Raw genomic sequence first — 20,242 nt, 5'->3', positions numbered from 1 at the left:
AAATGGACTTAATAGACATATACAGAGTATATCACCCAACAACAACATAATACACATTCTTCTCAGCAGTACATGGGTCATTATCTAAAATAGACCATATATTAATTCACAGAACATATTTAAATAAATGCAAAAGGGTCGAAATTATCCCTTGCATGCTATCGGACCATAGTGCTGTGAAATTAGAAATTAATGATAAAAGATACTGCAAAAATCCCACAAACACATGGAAACTGAATAACACACTCTTGAATAATCAATGGGTCACAGAGGAAATTAAAGAAGAAATTAAACAATACCTACAAACAAAGGAAAACACAAATACAACTTACTGGAATCTGTGGGATGCAGTGAAAGCCGTCCTCAGAGGAAAATTCATTGCACTGAGTTCCCACATTAGGAAAACAGAATGAATACAAATAAATAACCTGATGTTACACCTCAAACATCTAGAAAAAGAAGAGCAAGTCAAGCCCAAAGCCAAAAGAAGAGATTATAAAAATCAGAGCAGAAATCAATGCAATAGAGACCAAAAAAAAAAAAAATCCAAAAAATCAACAAATCAAAGAGCTGGTTCTTTGAAAGAATAAATAAAATCAACAAGCCCCTAGCCAACCTTATTTTAAAAAGAGAAGAAAAAGCTCATATCCATGCAATAAGGAGTGAAAGAGGAGAAATTACTACAGACCCTATAGAAATACAGAAGATCATCAACACCTATTTCGAAAAGCTCTACTCTCAATGGTTTGATAACACAGAAGAAATAGACAGATTCCTAGAAGCATAAGAAGTACCAAGCTAGGTCATGAAGATGTAAAACTACTGAATAACCCAATTTCTATTAATGAAATTGAAAACGTAATTAAATCTTTACCTACAAAGAAGAGTCCAGGCCCTGACGGATTCACTGCAGAATTCTACAAGAAATACAAAGATGACCTAATGCCAACACTCCTCAAACTATTCAGTGAAATCGAAAGGGAAGCAATCCTTCCTAAATCGTTCTTAGAAGCAAATATTACTCTAGTACCAAAACCTGAGAAAGACCCAACTAGAAAAGAGAACTACAAAGCAATCTCTCTAATGAACACAGATGCAAAAATCCTCAATAAAATATTGGCAAATAGCATGTAGCAAATCCTCAAGAAGATTATACACCATGACCAAGTGGGATTCATCCCAAGTATACCGGAATGGTTCAACATACATAAATCAATAAATGTAATCCACCATATCAATAAAGCCAAAAGTAAGAATCACGTGATCATTTCTATAGATGCAGAAAAAGCCTTCGATAAGGTCCAACATTCATTCATGATAATAACCTTACAGAAAATTGGAATAGATGGCCTTTACTTCAATATAATTAAGGCCATCTATGACAAACCAACAGCAAATATCATACTAAATGGCCAAAAATTGAAGGCCTTTACTTTAAAATCAGGCACAAGACAAGGATGTCCCTTATCGCCACTCCTATTTAATATAGTACTGGAAATACTGGCCAGAGCAATTAGACAAGAGAGAGAAATAAAAGGCAAAAAGATAGGAAAAGAAGTTAAATTATCATTATTTGCAGATGACATGATACTCTACATAGAAGACACCCAAAACCCCATTGAAAGACCCGTAGATATGATAAATTCAGCCATATATCTGGATACAAAATCAATACTAAAAAATCAATAGTATTCCTATACACTAACAACAAAATCACTGAAAGAGAAATAAAAGAAATGACACCCTTCACACTAGCTACCAAAAGATGAAATATTTAGGAATTATTCTCATGAAAGAAGTAAAAGATCTATATAGGGAAAATTACAATACAGTGAAAAAATAAATTGAAGAGGATCTCAGAAAGTGGGAAAACATCCCTTGCTCATAGATAGGAAGAATAAATATTGTGAAAATTGCCATTCTCCCAAAACTGTTATACAAATTCAATGCAATTCAAATAAAAATACCAACATCCTACCTCATAGACTTAGAGAAATCACTCCTAAAATTTATCTGGAACCAGAAGAGACCAAGAATAGCAAAGACAGTTCTAAGTAGCAAAGGCAAGGCAGGAGACATCACAATCCCTGACTTGAAGTGACATTACAAAGTAACTGTAGTACAATCAACATGATACTGGAATAAAAAACAGAGCCAAAGATCAATGGAATAGATTAGAAGATACAACCACAACTACAAACATACTCAACCATCTTATTTTTGATAAACATGTTCACAGTCTCTTAATAAATGCTGTTGGAAAAAGTGGCTCTCCATATGCTGAAAACTAAGACTAGATCCATGCCTATCACCATGTACTAAATTAAAATCTAAATGTATCAAAGATCTGAATATTAAAACAGAAACACTAAATCTATTGGAAGACAAGTTTGGTAAAAACCTTGAAGACATAGGGGTAGGTAGATAATTCATGAACTGGAATCAAACGACATGGGAAATACTTCCCAAAATCAACAACTGGGATCATGTCTTATGAAAAACTTTCTGTATGTCAAAAGAAATCTCTAGCATAGTGAAAAAAAAACCTACAAACTGGGAAACAATCTTAGTGCACTGTCCCTCAGACAAAGGACTTCTGTCTAAAACATATAAAGAATTAAAAAAGATCAGACCCCCAAAATTCAAGGATCCAATCCAAAAATAGGCATCTGAGATGAATATGCAATTCTCAGATGAAGAAATACAAATGGCAAAGTAATACATGAAAAAAAGTTCATCATCATTACTCATTAGAGAAATGCAAATTAAAACCATACTGAAATTCCATCCCACTCCAGAAAGAATGGCCAGGATCAAGAAACTACCAACAACAAATGCTGGAGAGGCCTGGGGAAAAAGGAACTCTCCTGCACTTTTGGTGGAAGTGTAGACTGATGCTACCACTGTGGAGGTCAGTCTGGAGATTTCTCAGAAAGCTGGGATTGGAATTCCCATTTGTTTCAGCTATTCCACTTCTAGGAATTTTCCCAGAAAAACTGAAAACATCATACCATAGTGATATATGTGCACCCATGTTTATAGTATCACAATTTGTAATAGCCAGATCTTGGAAACAACTTAAGTGTCCATCAACTGAGGAATGGATAAAAAAGTTGTGGTATTTTTATACAATGGAGTACTACCCAGCTATAAAGAATGATCATATTGAGATATTTATAAATAAATGGAAGCAGCTTGAGGCCATACTCATAAATGAAATAATAAAACTCACATGTATAAATACCAAATATTTTCCCTAGTGTAAGAAATGGTAAAAATACATAAAAGTATGTGGTAATCATCATTCCCCATTATATTGCTGTGAAGCCTTATAATGTTTTCATTCATTAATTGGAATGGTTTTATACTGGGTTATTTGATTTTAGTGTCTGTGATGGTATGAACAGCTATTTTGAAGAAAATTAAGACATTGCAATAGCTAGTGATGATTTAATATCATCTTGTTTTGAAGTCCCATCAAGCTTTTGTTCTTCTGTCTCCATTGGTTTTATCATGTTGTATCTTATTGGATTTTATTATATGTGATAGTATAAACAAAATTTTTTATAGACAGGGAGATAACATAGAAACCATTTTCTGTTAGTTGGTTCTGAATACCCTGTAATACTTTCATTCTCTCGAGTGGTTTTACACTGTCTTTTTATGTTTGGTACTATAGTATTTGAAGATATACTCAACTATTTCAAAGAAAGAGACACTATGGTAGCTACTGTTCTGTCAGATTGTCTTGTGGTGAAACACTATGTTGCTTAAATTGTTGTGTTCTGACCTGTGTTGTTATGTTCCCTTTTATCTTAATCTTTTTTAATATAAAAAAGAGTTTTACCTAAAAAAGAAACAAACAAACAAAAAAATCCATCCCCACCCTTACCACCTAACAGAGGCACTCCAACAACCTTAATACCCACCTCGAAGTCTGCTGCCACATTCACCACTAAAGCACCAAGTTACCAAACAGAGAAGAACATGTGCTCTGTGGGCTCCAAACTACTGTTGAAAATCCAATTTCCTTGTCTTCACCACAGAAGGCTCATATTTCTTCAGAGCCTCATCCATTCCCTTCCAAGACTTTTCAAATTGTGCCAGAAACTGAGTTTCTACCCTCTTTAGATCTGCTCCAGTACGTACTCCAACAAGATTAAAAAAAAGAAGTGACTCACCACAAGGATATTGGCCCAGAGCTTTAGGGAGTTCTATATCCTCAGTACTTCCCTTGCTCCCATTCCACCTTTAAATTCAGCAGGCCTTGACCAACCCTTTTCTCAGGACTTCTCATGAAGGGCTCTCAGAGAGCTGATTTGTTGCTCTTTGAGAACAGTGACAACATTAGGAGGACAGAGTACACCGGGTCAATCCAGGTCACTTCTCATTACTACTGAAACACTGAAAGTTCCAGTCTACAACCATACTACTGTGAACATGCATGATCTTGTATAAAATGCTGGAAATCCAGGCAATGATGAAGAGGAGCAAATCTGTCCTTTGGAACTGGTTAAAGATATGACCTCAGACATTTCCAAATTACAATGCCTGCAGAAGGAAGAGAAAGGAAAGGAGAGTGACTCAGATTCAGAGGGTCCCATTCAATACCAAGATGAAGAGAACAGAAATGAAAGCCTTCAAAGTGCCCTTGCCAATAAAGTAAAGAGAAAAGACATACTGACAGTGAAGTTGAATCAGAAGTCCAGTGATCCGGGGTTGAACTTAAATTCCTGCTCTCATAAAAGCAAGGAGGAGTTAATGAAATATAGCTCCAAATTGGAAGCATGTTGATCTGGTGACTGAGTCAGAGACTCACACCAGAAGAATCAGGACAACGCAGTTTACTGAAACCTAAAAATGAAACTGTTTGGCAGGTAGAAAAATGAGAGATTAAACATCTACCCACTAGAAAGTTTTGTCAAAGGCTAACTACTTGCCAGAAAAATTCTGAAATTTAATAAATATGTAGAGGTAACAGCTGCTCAAGACTATGACTGATGATCTGAGATACTTTGGACCAAACTTACCCCTGATGACAAGGATGCCATAAGAAAAGAATTAAATGAATTTAAAATCTCAGAGATAGAGATTTGTGAAGATAGCGAATGTTTCATATACTGCTATCATCCATAATGCTGAAGTTTGAGACAGACATTAAACGCCACCACTCCCAAAACAGACTTGCTTCACAGCTTGTCTCCAGAATAACATCGAAGAACTTTTGGTTCTTCCAGGACACCCGGAATTGCATCCTCTGGGATCTGGTTCTAGAATGAACAGGTCATCTAGAAATGTTACCTTAATTGGAATCGATTTTCATGTACTTCCCATGAGACAGAACTGAACACTTTGTCAGTACTTTTGAAACTTTCATTTCAGCTTTCCTTCATAACCACCAAAATTCTGGGACCCTTGCAAGTTTTATTGACTGCACCATACTCCTGCCTTAAGATGCCTAATTGTGCTGAGGCAGTTTACACCATTAGCGTATCTGCCCTCCTGTGATTTTTGAGACCCACTGTGTAGGAACTAAGTTGTAGCTATCAAAGTCAGTTGGTGGTAGGAAAAACCTTTTGGAGGGCCCAGTTTTCTAGTAAGGCAGTCTTCATTTCCAGAGAAATCCTTTGTACCATACTAGCCTGTCAGATGAAATATTGTCCTACACCTCTTACAACACAGCAGTATATTTCTCTTCTGCACTCAAGCTTGAGAGGAAGCTCATGATCTGGTATATTCCTCGTTTCTAGGGACTGATTTTTATTTTTAAGAAATCTTGAATAAGTATTGGGACTTTTCTTTCCTGTCTACTATCTGAGCTGCAATCAGAATACAAATTGATCAAATGAGAAATCATATATATTTTATATACAACATCAAGAAAAAAACAGGCTTTAATATTGTCAGCTTTCAGAAAAACTGACCAGTGGTCTAAATTGTATAGGCTGTTTTATTTCTATTGTATTAAATAACACTGTAAATTCCTTTAAGCAATAGATGTGTTCTCAGTAAAGCAGAGTTGTGGGCACTCTGTGAGAGCACTTGCTGTTCGCTACCCATTTCCAACCAGAATCATAGCATGACACTAAAGGGTGTGAGGTTCTGGCTATGAAAAAGTATTTGAAGAAGTATGAAGGAGAGATAGAATCTTGGCCCTCTGCTCCTCTCTTCCCAGTGCAGTTTGTCTTTTCCTGCTTCACATTTCTTCTTCACTCTGACACTGTCCTCCTCTTGTGCTTTTGTGGCAGCTTTCACCTCAGTCATATTTCCTTCTCCAAACTGTACCTCGATACTGGCTCAGTCACAACTCTATTTTTGTTTTTGTAGTATGTATTAGTATAGTTTCCTAAATAGGTTTGGTCACTTTCCTTGACTTTTCACTAAAAACCAAACAGCCTCACTATTTGCCTCTCAATTCCTGACTACACTGTAAGTGGAAGAAAAAAATTAGTTTCATTTTATCTAATGAATGTGGGCATTTTTCCTTTACTATCATATAAAGTGTGACTCTTCCTTAAATTCTTCCTGAATTATTATATAGTTTCAGTCATTTTTCAGTATGAAATCTTTCAGCAGATTTTTCTCCTTTCCTGTCCACATCAAACTTGTTAGATAATTAGAATATTAAGTCAAAACAAAAAAGCTAAAATGACCTTAAAGGTGATGTTTTTCTTTCTGTAGAGAACAGAAGAATTTGGATTTCTTGGTTACTGTCAATTAGCTTATAGTTATGGAAAAAAATACTGGAACCACATGTGCTTTAATACTTACTTTACCCAGGTAAATCAAAGAGGAATCTTAGTCTGTTAGAGGCCTGGATATAAAGTACCCACTTATTAACTGTTAACTTGACGTATTACCATTCTACCTTGATGATTTAGATGCTCTTACTTATGTCCACATTCTTTCTGACCTGAAATGACATTTTAAAACATTTATTCCAGGTATTTATTTCCTGTAATGTACCAAGTTTGAAACAATTTTATTTTTTGGCTACTTGTCTGCTTTTTCTTTGCCATTAAGGATTGTGGTTTATCTTTCATGTGCTTAAAATCAATAATTATATTGAAAAACAAATAAATAAAGTGATCCAGAGTCCTAGAGATCATCATGTGGATCACTAACTTTCTAAGTGACTTACAGAACTAACCTATAATCCATGCTACTGAGCAGTCCTAAATACAAGAGAATATCCAGCATATCTTACTCATACACTGAGTTCATTGAGTAAAGCACAAAAAATGTGTAAAAACAGGACTTTTCCCCATTTTCTATAAAGCAAAAACAGGATCTGAGTTCCCAGAGAGAGTTTCAGTTATGACAGAACATAATCAGATTCCCAAATGTTGCTGCTTTTGTTACTGCTAATGATGATGGTATTCTCTAAGGCACTTTAAATGCTAAAAATGTAAGACTTCTATAATCATCACCATCATTCTCACTTTGTAGATGAAGGAGTATCTTACTTGGAGGCAGAGATACCTTAAATAATTACCCATACTCATTGGCTAGAAAGTGGCAACAATGAGAGATTACTTTGAATCTCACAAACTTACCACCAACACTGCCCTTTGCAAGGGCTGGCTACAAAAAAAATCACCTCACAGAAGATAAGAAAATGCAAGTTTCTACATTTCTAACTTGAGTGAGAGCAAGACTTGCTTTGTCAGTTGATGAGGCTGCAATCCCATTCTTGACAGCTGTCTGTATTACCTTCCAAACTTGTATTTGCACTGCTAACTTTTATGCTTTTTCTTTATCTTAAAAAATTGGGTTAATATGTCACCTTAAGAATTATAAAAACTTTTTATGGAGGTGCACAGGGAATTATCTCTTCTCTTTGCTAGGCAGTTACAAAGCTATTTCAGGTTCATGGCACCAACTGGATGTAGCACAGAGCCATGTGATAAAGAATGGAAAGCCAGGTAAAAAGTAGAGACCTGGCTAGAAAGATGAAGCTATAATAAGAAAATGGGCTTTAAAACTAGACAGTCTGGGTTCAACCACAAATATATGATCAAGAACAAGCTTGATAACCTTTAAGGGAAAAGGAATTCTGATGTCTCCAAGTCTGTGCAGGGAAGGCATTCATCAGCAACAGAAAGGTGGATGATATTGACACTGTATCCTATCATGCAGTCATTTATTTTTCCCTTCTCCTCAGCAGAATGGAAGAATTTAAAAAGAGTATTTTTGAAAACACCTTGGGTGTGTTGTCTGTTAATTTAATGTGCTCCTTTTTTTGGTCATATATGCTGCTTGACTCTGGAAGTATAAATCCAACAAACTGGATAACATGTCTGTAAAGTCTGTGCCCAGGGCTGAGGCCAGAAAACATGGATAAGTGGAGAGCTTTTCCCTCTTTTCTTCACTTCTTTCTCCTCTAACCTTTCCTTCAACTTTTTCCCAAATAATTAATGCTGTCAAAAGATAGATGTTGGAAAGGAATCTTTTTCCCTTTACTGGAGATGTTCACAAACAACAGCTTGGGCAATGAGTTAAAGGAGACAAAACAGAAGAATTACATTGGGTTGTCATCTTTTAACATTCTTCCCAAACATGAGGGATTTTTCTTCTGAATGGGAAGTATTTGATTCCTCTAGGAGATACATATAGGCAAGTTTGTGGGGGATAAAGGGGCTTATCACAAAGCAAAGTATAACCACGAATATTTAATTATCACAGGTATTATTGCTTCTACTAACAACAAAAAACAGAGGATGTTAGGTAAGTCCGGTGCCATGTGAATGAGAACTGTTCTTGAGTTGAAGCAAGAGGACAATAAAAACCAATCAATCCAGCAAACTAGATGATGATAAGAATAGTTCACATGCATGCCAGTTGCAATCCAATTCAGTTGGTAAAACAGACAAATATTTTTAATTTTTCCACTAAACTGATAGTTACACCCTGGCCTTACCTTACAAAAGATCTGGAAAATCTTTCAAATCTGGAAAATTTGCAGTGTACAATGGCAGAAGAGATGAGAGTTGACTAATTGTGCCTCCGAGGGATCCACACTTATTTTAGTGAACCAAGACATGATCCAATGTCTACAACATATGCACTTCTACTGCACTCAAAGAAATGAGCTAGATATCTCTAATCTTGATTTTATTCAGAAATATACTTTGTGCATTTCACAAAAACCAAGTTGAGACTATCTGTCTCAGTGAACCTACAAGGCCAGTTGAGTGCATGCTCCATTTCTCAATCTCTTTCCTTTGTGTAAGCTTACATCTCTCTGTGTGTAAAGCCATCACCTCCCATGATACTGGTGCTCATGGGCATTTCCCAAATGACTCTTGTAGGGAGTTGCTTTTATTTTGCAAATTAAATGAAACTCTAGTACCTTTACCTTGGAGAAAAAGAATTTTTTACCTTGATTTGTGTTGACTCTACTTTGATAATGAGTTTATATTTATATGACCTTGACAAAGATCTTTAATTGAAAATGCTTTAGTGGAATGGATCAAGTTAGGATTTTCAAGGAAGTGTTCAGTTTTTTCCTATGCACTGGGAGAAAAAAATGTCATGCTTCTCCTTGCTGTGGTAGGTCTGATAGGGAACTGAGATAAATATACATAGTAGTAAGTATTTATTGTCAAAGCCATCATTAAGATTGTAAAGAACTTATATCTTTCTGTATAATTGCTATTGAGTTAAAATAATAACTAAGGCCATTTCTGATCCAGGAAATGTAGATTAGGGTGTGAAGGAATTTATGGAATTATTTAACATTATTTATTAATATGCATGAGCAAGCTGGAAAGACATTTGCTCAAAGTTAGTACAGCCCCTCAATAAGTGCAATAAATGAAATAATGATAAACTAACCAAGTGAAATATCTCATTTGTTCTTTAAAACTGAAGTATTTTTCCTCAAATATAGTACCCAAATGATATAATCTCGTTATTACTTATATCACTTTACAAAATAGCAGATAAATGTCAACACTGTGCTAAGCCTATCTAATTTTCACAACCTTTCTGCATGTTGTCCATTTGATAAGAATCCAGATTCTGTTATAAAATATTTATTCAGTTGCCCAGGCACAAGAATGGGCAGGGGTTGGGGAGCTGTGACTGACTGAAAATCCCATGAGATAGAGGGAGTCTGTTTCCTCACTATGCTTGGCTTTTACCACAAAGCATAACACGTAGCAGTTTTAAACAGCTATTTATCAGTCAAATATCTAACTTCAAATCTAATGTTTCTGCAACTTTAGTAAAGCTCATAAAATGGTACTGTTACTGGGTAAAGTTAAAGGAAGGGTCCTAGATACTGAATTGAGGCTGAAGAAATGATAAAAGTCATTACTGATGCTAACAAACTTTTTTTTTGGTCTTTTTCGTTTTTATCAGTACCAGACATGGAACTCATGACTGCCTGCTTGCAAGGCAGGCGCTTATGCCGCTGAGCTAAATCCCCAGCCCCGCTAACAAACTTTTAATGTAATATTAGATTTTTTAAAAGTCAAAGACCACTGATTAAAAAGACAATCATTATTTTATTTATTGTAAGAATATTTCAAACATGCTTGTTTTAGCCCTTGTGCCATTTAGTTATTTTGCAGAAAAGTTGTTTTGCATTTCTAAGAGATTGTTCTACTCTATTTTACTCTTAGAAATAAACAGTATTAAATTTATGTGAATAGTAAACCACTAATATAAATTTATTCATTATATTCTATACATATTTAAAAGGTGAAAAATTCTAAAAATGGAATACAGAGGGTTTTTAAACAGTGTTTTAAAGCTAATATGTTTCAGTTTTCTATGTGATTTTGTGAATACAATGGAAAGTTAACTATACTATTTATTACCTACTCCTTTTTCTTCTCTGCTTGATCTTAATCCCATAAAAACATGTTGGTTACTGACTGTCTTCCCCACTACATTATTATCTGTAAGGGCAGGGAACTCTTCTGCCTTGTCTGATCCTAAATCTGAGAACAGTATCATGCACATAGAAGATAATGACAGTTTACAGGAAATAATAGAATAAAAATGTGAAGTATTATCATAAATTTTGTTGTTAACTTTAAGAATTGGATACTCAGTGCCACTCATCTAGACGTCAGTTATTTTACTTAGGTATTTTATCCTTAGTGTAAAGTTATGCCCATATGACTATGAGTCAAGCTACCTTCACATTTAGACAAGAGACTGAGGCAGTATGGACCACACCACCATGCTCCTGATCTTTTCTAGAATATATAACTTTAAAATAGCAATATTAATATCAAATAAATGACAATGCAAAAACAAAGATTTAAAAACATATGAAAGACAACTACAGACTAGTTTCTCCTGGTCTATGAGTTATCATATTGACCTTAGTGGCAAAATGAGCATGAATCTTTGCTTAAGGCCAGAACACATGGGAAATGTGAATTAATGGCAGAATCCAAACTTATTTCCCTATTTGTATTCCATGACAGACAGTAAAAAGGCACAAATGTACTTCCACTGGATCAACACACAAAGGGTTTTAAAATGGGAGGAATGATCTCTTTTTGCTTTGCTTCATTTCAAAATTTGTCTTTTTTTTCTACTTTCTTTGTTTAAAAAACAGGGAATGGAATGACTTCTTGAGGTGATTTTTGGAACCTATGTGTGGGTTTCCTTTCAAACAAGAAAGACTTTGATTTTATTTTTCAGTGTACTGTAGTTTTCATTTTAGAGGGGTTTTTTTTACTTCCTTTGGTTAATTTTTAAGTATTTCATTTTTCTCAGTGCTGTTGTGAATGGTAAATTTTCCTAACATATTTCTGTGTAGATATGTCATAGAGAAACTACTGGTTTTTCTGTGTTGAATTTGTATCTACTACATTATTGAATTTGGTTGTTAATTGCAAGAGTCTGTTGGTGGGCTTCTTCAGTTTTCTCTGTAGAGGATGAGGTCATCTTCAAACAATGATAATTAGATATCTTCTTGGTTATGCATATCCCTTTTTCTGGCCTAACAGCTGTTCTTAACATTTTGAGTAATATAAAGAACAGATGTGTTAATAGCAGACATCTTTGTTTTTTTTTTTTCCTGATTATAGAGAAAATTTTTTCAATTTTTACCCATTTAATATTATTCCGGCAGTAGGTTTGCCATAAGTGGTTTTTATCAGATTGAGATAAGCTCCTTTGAGTGAACTTTACTCAATCAGGGGAACTGCTGGGCTGCATGAGGTGAGTGCCAGAACACCAGGTTGTACCCTTGGAAAGTTTAAGATCTCTCCCAGCTGTTAAGTGCCCACCCAGATTCCTGCCACATTAGGCTAGACTTGGGAGGTTTTGCAGGCTAACTAGACCATATCCAGTGACATTCTTCAATCAGGGGAGCTGAAGGCATGTGAAGTGAGTTCCAGTGCATTGGGGCTTGCCCAGGGAGAGCTTTGGACCACCTTTCACAGTGGTTAGGAGCCAGGCTAGTTTCCTGGAACACTGGAGGTGGCATGGGAGCTCATGTGGTCCTGACTGGATCATGCTCAGCAACCTCATTTTGGTCCCAGGAGCCAAGGACATAGGAAGGGACTTTCAACACACCCAGGGGAAACTTTGGAACATCACTTGAATCACGTATAGATAGAAAAATGACAAGATGAAATACCAAAATGCAACCTCAAACCACCAGTCCATCCCAAGAAAGCCTAGGAGCAATGTACATAGAAGAAAATATATGCCATACACCTGAAATACCTGAAATAATAGTAACTGAAATAAAGAAGCAACTCCAAGAAGCTTTAAAGGAATACAAATGAGAAATAATCTCTCAGGTAAAAGAAGAAATGATAAAAATAAAGATGCTGAACACATCCAAAGAAGACACAGTTAAAAAATTAGAGGAACAAAGCAAAAAGGTAGAATCCCTAGATGAACAACATAAGAAACAAACAGAATGCATGAAGCAGATTCAAAAAGATATACAGGAAATCAAAAATGCCATTGAAAGTTGTCAAAACAACCTCAACAAAAGTGAAGATAGCATTTCAGACCTTGAAGACAAGATTGCAGCTAGTGAACAGGAAAGGAAAGATCTTTTAAAAATAACAAGGAATCAGGAAATAACAAACCAACAGCTGGAAGATGATGCAAAACAAAAACAAAATAAGATTGATTGGGATAAATGAAAAAGAAGGGAATAACACAAATGATATCAAGAGGCTATTTAAGGAAGTAATAGCTGAAAATTTCCAAAACATGAGAATGGAAACTGACATTAGGATTAGTGAAGCATACAAAATTCAAAATAGCCATAACCAAAATAAAACTATAATCAGAAATATAATAGTCATCATCCCAGAAATCCAACATAAGTATAGAATATTAAAAGCTGCTAGAGAGAAAAGACAGATCACCTATAAAGGAAAACCTATCAGAATCACAGCAGACTTCTCAACACAAACAATGAAGTCAAGAAGAACATAGAGTGAAATATTTTAGATCCTAAAGGAAAATGATTTGCAACCTAGATTGCAAAACTGTCCTTCAAAATGGATGGAGAAGTAAGATATTTCCATGACAAAAAACAGCTGAAACAAAAACTTCATGATCACCAAACCAACCCTGCAAAGAATACTGAAACACAGTCCAGATACACATAGGAAAAAACCACAAAGTAAGGCAGACAATTAAACAGAATGGAAAGGTAGAGATGCAACAGCATCTCTAAGATAACTAGTTATCTAAAGATAACAAGTCAACAATAAACCAATATATAACAGTTATAACCATTAATGTAAATGGTCTCAATTCACCAATTAAAAGAACAGACTGGCAGAATGGATGAAGAAACAACATCCAACCATAGATATGCTGTTTACAAGAAAGCCATCTAACCCAAAAGGAAACTCACAGACTGAAAGTCAAAGAATGGAAAACAATACTTCATGCAACAAGAAGCCCCACAAAAAAAATCAGGGGTATGTGTTCTGTTTACAGACAATGTGAACTTTAAACCAAGAATGACCCAAAGAGATAAAGAAGGTCACTACATACTAGTTAAGAAAAAACTTTAAGAGGAAGAGATATTAATCATAAATATATATGCACCAAATTCCAGAGCACCCAGCTATACAAAGCAAATATTAACAGAAATGAAAAATTCAATAAGCAGAAACACAATTATAACAATTATAACAGGAGACCTTAACACACCACTGACACAAAGAGACAAATCAACCAGACAGAAACTCAGCAAAGAAATAAAGGAACTGAATCACACCTGTGGAACAAATGGGTTTGATAGATGTATACAAAATGTTCCATCCAACAACATCAGAATATACATTCTTCTCAGCAGTACATGGGTCATTCTATAAATAGACCACATACTAGCCCACAGAAAAAGTTTAAATAAATGCAAAAGAATTGCAGTTATCCCATGCATGTTATCAGATCATAGCACCATGAAACTACAAATTAATGATTAAAAGAAACTGGAAAAACCCCACAAACACATGGAAATTGAATAATACACTCTTGAGCAATCAGTGAGTCACAGGGGAAATTAAAGAAGAAATTAAACAATACCTACCACAACAAAAATACAAATACAGCATACCAAAATCTATATAATGAAATGAAAGCAGTCCTCAAAGAAAAATTCATTGCACTGAGTTCCCACATCAGGAAAACAGAAGGAATACAAATAAATAACCTGATTTCATGCCTCAAACATCTAGAAAAAGATGAGCAAGTCAAACTCAAAACCAAAAGAAGGTAGAAAATTATTGACATAAGAGCAGAAATTAATTTAATAGAGACTAAGAAAACAGTCCAAAGAATCAATGAGTCAAAGAGTTGGTTCTTTGAAAGAATAAATAAAATTGATAAGCCCCTACCAACCTTATGTAAAAAAGGAAAGAAAAAGCTCAAATTCATGAAATAAGGAAAGAAAAGGTGGAATAAATACAGATTCTGTAGAAATACAGAAGATCATCAACACCTATTTCAAAAACCTCTACTTTCATAGCTTCAATAACATAGAAGAAATGGACAAACTCCTAGAAACATATGAACTACCAAAGCTGGATCAAGAAGATGTAAAACCACCGAATAACTCAATTTCTATTAAAGAAATTGAAAATGTAATTAAGTCCTTACCTACAAAAAAAAAAAAAAATCCCAGGCCCAGACGGATTCACTGTGGATTTCTACAAGAAATACAAAGAAGATCTAATGTCGACACTCCTCAAACTCTTCAATGAAATCAAAAGGGAAGCAATTCTTCTTAGGTCATTCCTGGGTGCAAATATTACTCTAGTACCAAAATCTGAGAAAGACCCAACTAAAAAAAGATAACTACAGGCCAATCTCCCTAAAGAACATAGATCCCATAGATGCAAAAATCTTAAATAAAATATTGGCAAACAGGATGCAGCAAATCAGCAAGAAGATTATACAACACAGCAAAGTGGGATTCATCCAAGGAATGCAGGAATGGTTCAACATACATAAATCAATAAATGTAATCCATCATATGAATAGAGGCAAAAGTAAGAATCACATGATCATTTTTAAAGATGCAGAAAAAGCTTTTGATAAGGTCCAACACTTATTCATGGTAAGAACCTTACAGAGAATTGGAATAGATGGTCTTTACCTCAATATGACAAATGTCATCTATGACAAACCAACAGCTAACAGCATATTAAATGAACAAAAACTGAAAACCTTTACCTTAAAATCAGGCACCAGACAAGGATGTCCCTTATCAACACTTGTACTCATTTGTCTTAATCTATTTAAAATAAAAAAATTTTAGAAAGAGATAAGAGCCTTCTTACCTATTTTATTTAGTGTTTTTTTAATCATGAAAGAATCTTGGATTTTGTCATATAATTTTCTGCATATATTGAGATGATCATGAAACTTTTGTTCTGCCTTCTCTTTGCACTAATGCATTTTATTTACTCATTATATTGAACCTTTGTTGCAACCCTGGAATGCAAGGTGAATGAGCTTATGATATGTGATATTTCTAATGATTTTTTGAATTTCTTTGCCAGTATCTTACTGTGGATTTTTGCATCTATATTCATTAAAGAAGTTTTACTTTTTGATTTGATTCTTGTCTGATTTTGGAATCAGGGTAATGTTAGTTTCCAGAAATGACTTTAAGAATATTCCTTCCATGTAAAATTAATCAAAGAGCTTAAGAGGTATTGGTATTAGTTCTTCTGTAAAGTCTTTGTAGAATTCAGCAGGGAATTCTGAACTTGGTCTTTTTTATTTGGTAGGGTTTTTGTGGAGGAGGCTTTTTTGTGGTTTTATTTTGCTTTTTCTTCAATTTCATTACGTTATTAAATTACAAAAGGTTTTAAATATTCTTGGTTTAATTTTGGTAATCCAGTCATATCTAGAAATGTATCCATTTCTTTTGAATTCTCCAATTATTTGCATTACATATTTCCAAAGTTCTTAATTTATTTTAGCAATGAATGTCCACTGTGATTTCATCTTTTTCATTTATAATTGCATTGATTGATTTTTTTTCTCTCCTTTTTTTTGTTTTTGGTTATATTTGCTAAGGGTTTGTTTGTTTCATGCATACTTTTGAAGAACTAACTGCTTGATTTGTTAATTCTTTGTATTGCTTTTTATCTCAGTTTCATTTCTTTAAAATTGTCTTCCTGATACTAACTTTGGATTTGAATTTTTTTTTCTAGAACCTTGATGTGCATTGTAAGATAATTTGTTTGGGCTCAATCTTTTTTTTCCCAGTTTATCTGTTTTTGTGGTGTGGGCACTCACAGTTATATAAACTTATTTCAGAATTGCTCTTATTGTGTCCATTAAGTGCTAGTATGTTGTACTGGCATTATCATTTAGATTTTTTTTTTTGGTTTTTAAAATTTTATTTCAAAAAGGTTAAAATGAAACATAACAAAACAGAATAAAGTGATCAGAAGAAAACAATGTAAATGATACTGATTTCAAAGCAAGACAATAGGAGATCATCACTGGCTACCACAATGTCTCTTGTTTTCTTCTAAATAATTGACCATATCCTCACACACAATTACTTCATGCAAAACAAAATAGTATTACACTGATTAGAACAGTGATGAAGGCATTATAGGCCTTCAAAACCAGATGATAGGGAAATCAACAATGGCTGTCATAACTACACATCATTTAGTTTTATAAATGGCCTTATTTATTCTTGATTTCTTCTATTCACCTATTGTATATTTAAGAGTATAATACTTGCTTTCTATGCATTTGCATAACTTCTGTGTTTTATTTTGTCACTGATTTCTAGTTTCATTGCACTGTGATGTGATAATATGCATGGTATAATTTCAGTTCTTTTACATTTACTTAAGCTTGCTTTTTTGGCTAGTATTTTGGAGTAAATTCTCTGTGCTCCTGAAAAGAATGTGTATTGTATTGTGTTCAGTGGAATATTGTGTAGATATCTCTTCCCCTTTCACTTTCTTATGTACTCTTACATTTCTTACACTAGGTAGAATAAATTGCATTTATACATGTGAGTTTGACTTATTTCACTTATGAGTATGATCTCAAGTTGTGTCGATTTATTTATAAATATCTCAATGTGATCATTCTTTATAACTGAGTAGAACTCCATTGTAGGAAAATACCACAACTTTTTCATTCATTCCTCACTTGATGGACACTTAGGTTGTTTCCAAAACCTGCTATAAGCATAGTGCGCATATAATGTTTTCAGTTCTTTTGGTAATATGCTTAGAAGTGGAATAGCTGGATCAAATGGGACTTCCAATGCCAGCTTTTTTTGAGGAATTTCCAGACTGATATCCACAATGGTTGTACCAGTCTACATTCCCACCAATAGTGCAGGGGAGTTACTGTTTCTCCACAGCCTCCCCAGCATTTGTTGTTTGTAGTTTTCTTGATCCTGACCATTCTTTCTGGAATGAGATGGAATATCAGTGTTGTCTTAATTTGCATTTTGTAGTGAGCAATGATGATGAACATTTTTCATGTATTTATTTGCCATTTATATTTCTTCATCTGAGAACTGTGTATTCATCTCAGATGTACATTTTTGGATTAGCTTTTTGAATTTCAGGAGTCTGATTTTTATAACTTCTTTATATGTTTTAGACAGAATTCCTTTGTCTGAGGGACAGTTCACTAAGATGTTTGCCCAGGTTGTGGGTTTTCTTTTCACCATGCTGGAGATTTCTTTTGAGAGGCAGAAACTTTTCAATAAGATATGATCTCAGTTATTAATTCTGGGAAGTATTTCCTGTGCATTTTGATTCCTGTTCATGAATTCTCTACCTATTCCAATATCTTCAAGATTTTGACCTAACTTGTCTTCCAATATATTTAGTGTTTCTGTTTTAATATTCAGGTCTTTGATCCATTTAGATTCCAGTTTAGTACGTGGTGATACACATGGGTCTAGTTTTAGTTTTCAGCATATGGAGAGTCAGTTTTTCAAGCACCATTTATTAAAGACACTATTGTGTTTGCAGTGAACATATTTGGCCCCTCTATCAAAGATAAGGTGGTTCAGTGTGTTTGTAGTTGTAGTTGTATCTTCTAATCTATTTGATTGATCTTCAGATCTGTTTTTATTCCAGTATCATGTTGATTTTATTACAGTGGCTTTGTAGTATAACTTCAAGTCAGGGATTGTGATGCCTCCTGTCTTGCCTTTGCTGTGTAGAATTGTGGTTCCACATGAATTTTAGGAAGATTTCTCTAGATCTATGAGATATATTAATGGTATATTCATTGGCATTGCATTGAATCTGTATAATAGTTTTGGGAGAATGGCCATTTTCACAATATTTATGCTTCCTATCCATGAGCAAGGGATGCCTTTACATTTACTAATATCCTCCTCTATTTCTTTTTCAGGGCATTATAATTTTCACTGTATAGATCTTTTACTTCTTTCATGAGATTAATTCCTAAATATTTTAGTTTTTGGATGCTAGTGTGAAAGATGTGGCTTCTCTTATTTCTCTCTCAGTGATTTTGTTGCTAGTGTATAGGAATGCTCTTGATTTTTGAACATTGATTATGTATAAAGCTACATTGCTGAATTTATTATATCTAGGAGTCTTTCAATGGAGTTTTGGGATCTTCTATGCAGATAATCCTGTCGTCTGCAAATGATGATAATTTAACTTCCACATTTCCTATCTTTACCCCTTTTATTTCTCTCTTTTGTCTATTTATACTGGCTAGTGTTTCCAATACTATGTTTAATACAAGCAGTGATAAAGGACATCCTTGTCTTATGCTTAATTTTAAGGTAAAGACTTTTAGCCTATGTTACAGGAGAATATGGTGGATAGATAACAGCAGTTATGGAGGCTTTCTGAGATAGCCGGCTTAGAATCCAGGAATGGTGCAATGTGAGGAATCCTAAGCAAGGGGAGATATACCCTGTGGACCCAGGAATGAACTAAGCTGAGAGAAACCAACTGGAAATGCAGTCCCACTGCTATGACTGGAACAGATAAAATCTCAGCACCAAAGCTGGAACCCGCAACTCTGGAAACCGCAATTTGAATTTCTTGCCGCCACTGCTGCATCTGCATCTTGGATGGTGCTTAGCATTTCTCTAACTATTCTACTTACATCTTGCTTTACTTCATTAAATACTTCACTTTTGAACTCATCTATGAGGCTCCAGAGATACCGCTTTATGTTCATAGATAAGGAGGCTCCAACAGAGGACATTCTGGGACTGGGCAGAATAGCTGGAATAGGGCACTGCAGTGACTTTATTTGCATATTACCCTCTCAAGAGGCATTGATGGGGAGTGCCTGACCTGGGTGGAGCCATGGCCTAAGACCCAGTAGGCTAGCCCAAACCAGGTTCCTGCACCTGGCAGTGCAACCTAATGCAGTGAAGCCTTCAGTAGGTTGACCTGGAGGGGCAGGTCCAACACACACTGCCCTGGTCTGTGCCTCCTTAGTACACTGCAGTGGGCAGGGATGCCTAGCCGACAGATTCAAACAAACTGTAACCCACAAAGAAAGAAACGGGGCCTCCTATATATGCCTGTATGGAGGGAACAAAAAATATGAGAAGAGGAGGCAACAAGAAAGGGTCCTCAGTCTCCAATCCTGAGAACACTGATCCAGAAAAGGTAAATGCAGAGAAGAAAGAGGACAGAAAACATGCAATATCAGACATGGCAGCAATAGACATAAAGCAGTATCTCTGGAGCCTCATAGACGAGTTCAAAAGTGAAGTATTTAATGAAGTAAAGCAAGATACAAGTACAAT

The 20,242-nt window shown here is 34.9% G+C and overlaps 1 pseudogene; it reads left to right on the top strand.

The window, feature by feature from the left end:
- Positions 1–3,873: 3,873 nt before the first annotated feature.
- Positions 3,874–5,136, top strand: LOC100722121 (phosphatase and actin regulator 4-like; annotated as a pseudogene).
- Positions 5,137–20,242: the final 15,106 nt, after the last annotated feature.

The sequence above is a fragment of the Cavia porcellus genome, unplaced genomic scaffold (assembly GCF_034190915.1).
Source record: "Cavia porcellus strain 051 isolate PalLab524CR breed Dunkin Hartley unplaced genomic scaffold, mCavPor4.1 scaffold_1, whole genome shotgun sequence".
Lineage (NCBI taxonomy): Eukaryota > Metazoa > Chordata > Mammalia > Rodentia > Caviidae > Cavia > Cavia porcellus.
The sequence above is the reverse complement of the archived record's forward strand: the minus strand, read 5'-3'. Positions and strand labels throughout refer to the sequence as shown.